Raw genomic sequence first — 6,420 nt, forward strand, 5'->3', positions numbered from 1 at the left:
AAATAAATAAATAAATAAATAAATAAATAAATAAATAAATAAATAAATAAAATCTTAAAAAAAAAATTGCTGTGTCCAGTCATACACGGAGCAGGCCCACAGGCGGCCCCCACGAGAGACCTCAGTTTCCCCATCAGCTCCATCACACACAGTGCCTGGAACTTCCCTCCACCCCAAGCAACACCTTCAGCTCCCAGGGTCTGAGCAATCGTGCCTGCTATTATCAGATTAGTAACAAGGAACTTTCAGAGAGGGACAGTGGGTTTCCCAGGGTCGCACAGGAACTTAGCCAAGCAGAGCGCTCAGGCTGAGGAAGAATCAGATTGGTAGCCCTCGACCAGAAAGGAGGCTCTGTCACTAACCCATAGTGGACCCTTAGCTGTACCTCTCCTTTTGTTTGGGTCTCAGTTTTCGTCGCCTATAGAATGGGGCAGTGCCCTGGCCTGGCCGAGGGGGTGAGAGGCAGGCACACTGCAGGTGTGTGGGGAACATTACTTGCTTCTTACATGTGCTTTTATTTTGCCAGTGGCAAGGACTGGGTTGTGGGTATCTGAGGTCAGGTGTGCCAGGACCCTGGGGTCATAGCTTAGTCAGTAGGAGCTGAACATGAGGGGAAGGTCCTAGCCCAACCTCAGCCTGTGACACCTGATCTGTCACTCCCTCCCAGCAGGGCTGGGATCCTTGTCCACGCACGAAGCCTCTCCTGGCCCAAACAAGCCTTCCCTACTGGGATTTCTCCCAGCCTGTGCAACCTCCCCTAGCCAAGAAGCATGCCCCGCTCCCAGCAACCGCCCCCTGCCTGTGCATTCTTTACCCGCCCTGCAATCTCCACCGTGCTGGGCAACCTCGCCCAGACTGTGCAACCCCTCTCAGCAACTCTAGCCACCCGTCCCTCCAGCCCCTTCTCCCCCAGACCAGGACCCAGGACGGGCTGGTTGGAAGGCAGAGAAAGAAAGGATGCTTGCGGCCCCGGCCCCGAGGTGGGGGGTTGGGACAGGGCTGGCGGCCTGCCCTCTATTCCCCCTCCCCCACCCAGCAGGACCCCACCAGCCTGACCAAAGTGGGTGGAGTGTTATGGATTCATACTGGAGAAGCTCTGCAGGCCCTGGTCCCAATCTACATGCTCAAGCCCTCTTGGCAGATGAGGAAAGGAGAAGCCCAGAGGGGCCCAGCGCCTTGCCTACGGTCACACAGTAAGGAAGCACCAGGGCCTGAGCAGGGAGCCAGGTTGGTGTGCTTGCCCTGGGGACCATTCGGGTGGCCGGACCCCTCCTGGGGGCTGGGTGAGGGGGACCAGCAGGATGCAAGTGTCCCAGCCATTGGGGGGCATCAGCAGGGCCCCTGCCTGCACCCTGGGGAATATTCTCAGGATGTTTCAGAAGTTCCAGGTTTACTCAGATCTTGCATATGAGCTGTCGTAAAAAGTCCCTTTGGCCAGGCGCCAGGGCAAGGAGTGGGGGCGGTCACACCTGTGAGCCATGGGTGGGGGTGGGGCCCCTCTCTGCTCCCCCCGGCCCCACCCCCACATTTCAGGGTGTACTAGAGGGCAAAGACAGGGGAGGAAGGGGTTGGGGGGGCAGAAGACCCTCCTCCTTGAAGTGTTTTTTCCTCCTGTCTTCACAGCTGCTTTCCCTCTGCTTGTGACAGACTCCCTGGGTGACCCTGAAAACCCTACCTTTCTCTGAGCCTCAGTTTCCCCAGCTGTGAAAGAGAGAGCAGAATCACCATATGAGCTATCATTTCCTGAGGGCTTAGGGTGAGCCAGACACCATGCCCTGTGTTCTAGCAAATAACAAGACGACTGTTACCAACAACACTTCATGTAAACTGTAATTGTGAGCCAGGGCTAAGCCTGCTTCCCCTCCTCATGGCGCTGGCCCTGTCTGTCTGCGCCACTGAATCCCCAGGACCTGGGACAGCACCTGCTGCACAGCAGTTACCCCCCAAAACACGGGTAGAATAAAACCTCCCAACACACCCGAAATGGATGTTACAGATGGGGAAAGTGAGGCTCAGGGAGTTTGCGCGGCACTCAAGGTCACACAGGTACCATGGGGTGGAGCTGGGTCTCCATCCCGTCCTGGCTGACTCCAAAGCCCCAAATCGCCATTGGCCATGTGTTGGTACGCCGGGTCCCACGCCCCACACCCGACCACAGAGACCTCCCAGCCATCGTTCCTGCCTGTGGGGATTCCCAAGGCACTGGCTCTCCTCCCTGGAATCACGGATGCCTCCTTCCTTTCATTCATTTATCAGGTGCCAGGGAGAGAGAGGTGGTCTTCCCCCCTTCCACGTCCTCCATCTGCCCCCACCCACTGCCCACAAGCCTATGGTCTCCAACCCTCACCCCCACCCCTCACTGGGCAGGTGGGAGCCCAGGGCTCAGCCTTTGTCTTGTTCACCCCACCTCTCCTGGCCCTGGATTTGGTTCTCCTAACATGAGGGCTCTTAGTTCCCTCCCCCATGGGGTGGTGAGGATCCAGACACCCTGCCAGGTGTGGAGTGGGTAGAACTCTGCTGAGACCACCACGGGGAGCAGGTAATGGCCCTCAAGACGATGAGTCTTGCTTTTATGCTACCCTGCCCAGCAGGTATGGCCCTGCCATCAAGCTGACTGGGGGTCCAAACCCAGCTCTGCATCTCGTGGGCACAGGTGATCTGGGATCCTCAATCTCCTCATCTGTGAAATGGGCTGAATGAGGCCCTCAGCCTCAGCTGATGTTGTAAGGATGGTGGGAGACCCTCAGGTGTCAGCAGCGTACTGAGCCCTGGTGCGGGGAGGACCAGAACCATGGAGGCTGCAGGAGGGAGGACTGCAGATTCTCGAATGTGTCCGTGCACCCTCTTCTGCTTTTGGAGACTGGCCCTTCTCGCCATGGGCTCCAGGTTCCTTGTGGTTACAAGCTGCTTTCGTGGGAGACCTCCAACTTTCATATTTTTATGCCCTCCAATCGTCACAACTAGCCCCATGAAGATGGAACTGCCTTCATTCCCATTTTAGAGATGAGAAAACTGAGCCTCCACGAGGCTGGATGAAGCCCAGAGACTTGCCCACATCCCCCCAGCTAGGGAGTCGCATGGCTGACTTTTGAACCCGCCAGGTTTTCCCCACTCCACCATGTGCTTCTAAAACCCCCACGCTTTCCCCCAGGGGAATGCAGATGTCTTCCCAGGAGCAGCCCCTGACTTTGTAATGCCCCCTGCCCTGGGTCTGCTGCTCCCACTGGGCAACACTGGCCATTCCTTCCACGGGTCCAATGTTCCCACCAGAGGCCTTTACTCACCCAGCTGCTCTGCCAGGAAAGTGTCTGCCGGCTCCTTCCTTCCCCTCCTTTCCACACGTCAAAATTCAACCCATGCTTCCAGGCTCAGCCTCCCCCTGACCCCTTGCTCCCCCTCCTCCGTGGGCCCATCCCCTGGGCTTTCGTGAGGAAGAGACAGTGTGGAGGACAGGGCCAGCCTCCGAGTCGCCTGCCCACCCTGCTTGGCACTGGTGAGTCACCTTGGGAAAATCACTCTACCTCTCAGAGCCGGCCCCCATTCTTTCTCCGTGAAATGGGTACACCAACCCGTTTTGAGGAGTTAGATGACATAAAGAAGCTAACACATGGGACCCGGCACAAAATCTCTGCCCCTCCCCCCAAAACTGGGCCCCCTAGAAGTGCCACACCATCTCATCGTCTCACCCCTGCCCACTCTGCCCTGCTCAGCTGCCCAGAACCACGGTGACTGAGGCATCAGGTCTGGTCTGGGACCAGCTTTCTTTCCCCACCACCTGCCTTTTGGAGGCTGGTTTCCACAGACAGCTCAGGGGGTCTCTCAGCCATGGCCCTGCCTCCAGGCCCCCTGCAGACCCACAGAGGGATCCTGCAGTCATCCTGCGCTGGGCTGAACAGGAGACCCCAGCCCCAGCTCTGCTCGTCTCACTGTCCCAGCTATGCTAAGGGCGCGAAACCCCTCCGTGTCCTCCCACCTTGGGCAGAGAAGGGGCCAGGCCCCCGCGAAGAACCGTGGCTGGAGCCGAGTTACCTGCTGTTCCAGCTTCTCCCTCAGAAATCCCTTGTGTGCTCGGGGCAATCCAGTGGGCTACCAGGGGGCGGCAGCTAGGCTCAGCGTGGGGGTGGGGGATGAGAGAAGGAACCAGCAGGGCTAGGGGGTGGGGACCCACAGCCTGCCCCAGTCACCCGCCAGACAAGCATACGACCTGTCACCCCAATGGATGGCAGCCGGGCTCCAGGCAGGCAGGCCACACAGAGGGAGCCAGCTGGGGAGGGGGGGGGGCGGTGGGAAGGCAACGGTGGGTCACATCCCAGCAAGGCCACGCGCAGACAGAAGGCAGAGGCTGGGGTAAGGGACCATTCGGCTGCGCCAGGGAGGGGACACACAGCCACAAGGGCTGGTCAGGCAGGCAGGCAGGCAGGCAGGCAGGCAGGCAGACAGACAGACAGACAGGGGAAGTCAAGCCAACCAGCAGGTGGCCTGCCAGGCAGACACCCAGAGAGACAGACAGGCAGGCAGGCAGACAGACGGCCGTGTGGCTGTCAGTCACGCTCGGGGAGGAGCCGGCAAACAGTCGGACCCCGAGCCCGTGGGTCACTCGGCAGAGAGGCACCAGTGGGTCTGTCAGAGTGTGGCTGCCCCGCGGCCGCGTGTGCAGGGTATGGAGGAAGAGGAGGATGTGGTGAGCAGCTCCCCGCAGGCCCTGCCCACACAGCCGCTGGCCCCTCCCCGGCCGAGTGAGAAAGCTGTGGGACGGGGCCGGCCCCCAGGACAGAGCCCTCCGATCACTAAAGGTCACCCGCTAGGAAGACATTTGGGGCCACCTGGGTGATATGGCCTCTTGCGGATGGCTGACATCAGCTCCCCAGGCCTCAGGGTCATGACCAAGGAGAGAGAGGCAGGCAGGGCCTGCGAGCCACCGCTTCCCGCAGATGTGCATGCCAAGGCTCAGAGGGGTGCAGGGGTGGTGTAAGTGGACCCAGGGGGGCCCCGGCGGTCCTCAGGGTCCAACTCTCAGCTCAGAGAGAAGACGGAGGGCCCAGGGCAGAGGCCCGCCAAGGTCCCACGCTTCACGCAGGCACACTGCCTGCCTGACCCAGGAGGGGTCTGAGTTCGGAACCCCCTCCCAAACTCCTCTGACCCCATTTCCTTTGAATTTAGCTTGCTCCAGGGCTGCAGGGAGCAAGACCCTGTGTCCATGCCCTTGAGAAGACAGTCCCTCCGGCACCTCCCGTCAGCTCTCTGAATGCCTCTTTTTGCCCATCTGTCAAGCGGGGATGCCTAGCCAAGGGGAGAGGGCAGCCATTATGAGCACATGAGAAAAGACACTCTCGAGAGTTTTCATCTTGCTCACAAGCCAGAGGGGCCCATGAAAGGGTCAGATGTCTCTCTCCAGCAGATGTTTAAGAAATCAGGAGAGAAAATTCAGCGAACTCATGCCCAGCAGGCTCAGAGAGAGAGTAAGAGAAGTTAACTACCATCACTACTGTTATGATCTTGCATTTTTTAGGCACCTACAGATCTCATTTTATCCCACAAACCCTGTGAGGCAAACAAGACTATTCCCATTTTACAGATGGAGAAAACAAGGCTCAGAGAAGTGAAACATCACTAAGAGGCTAAGAAGTGACTTCAAGCTAAGAAGTGACATGCAGAGATTTGATCCTGGGTGTATCTCATTCCTAAGCCTGCACCAGGCTGTGAAAATGGGTCCAAACCTGGACAGAATGTTACCAAGGGGCCTGGGGGCTACTTTGTGCTGTTGGGATGATGATACAGGCTGGCTCAAATGCACATGGCATCTCTCCCCAGCTGACTCATTTTTGGGAAGCAATTTGCAGCTAACCCACATGACCACTCCAAAGAAAAAGAGAAAGCATCTTGCTACTTATTTCTTCTATTTTTTTTTTTTTTTCTAGCTGTTTTTGAGGAACTGGGTACAAATTCCCCTGTGGCTGGTTTGAAGGATGTTTGCCCTATAGAAATTCTCTTCCCCACTGCTGAAATATCTCATGTTCTCTGGAGAACCAATGTTGGGAGGAAGCCAGCTTTTGTTTGTCTTTTCTTTCTCTTGATCTTCAGGGTAAGTTTTATGATACCGTGCAGAGGAATCTGAGTGGTTAAACGATCAAGAAAAGGAAAAGTACAATGGAGCTAATATTTGCTGAGAGATTACTCTGTGTCAGGATTGTTTTCTTTTTTAAAAAATTTTATTTTATTTTTTAAGTAATCTCTACACCCAACATGGGGCTCAAACCCGCAACCCTGAGATCAAGAGCCTCATGCTCCACCAAGTAAGCCAGCTGGGCGCCCCTGTCCCAGGGTTTTTAAGGCCTTTAAAGATACATCATCTTGCTTAAAACTCATCACTGGGGGCTCCTGGGTGGCGCAGTCGGTTAAGCATCTGCCTTTTGGTTTTGG

The 6,420-nt window shown here is 56.8% G+C and overlaps 1 protein-coding gene across 1 annotated transcript in view; it reads right to left on the reverse strand.

Moving 5' to 3' along the window:
* IL21R (interleukin 21 receptor) overlaps positions 1–4,199 on the reverse strand; it is a 35,226-nt gene extending 31,027 nt beyond the window's left edge. The window contains exon 1 of the mRNA XM_034989020.1: positions 4,030–4,199. The gene's annotated coding sequence lies outside the window, so the exon portion shown is untranslated. The remainder of the gene's footprint in view (positions 1–4,029) is intronic.
* Positions 4,200–6,420: the final 2,221 nt, after the last annotated feature.

Source organism: Mirounga leonina, unplaced genomic scaffold (assembly GCF_011800145.1).
Source record: "Mirounga leonina isolate KUSES-001 unplaced genomic scaffold, KU_Mleo_1.0 Mir_454, whole genome shotgun sequence".
NCBI lineage: Eukaryota > Metazoa > Chordata > Mammalia > Carnivora > Phocidae > Mirounga > Mirounga leonina.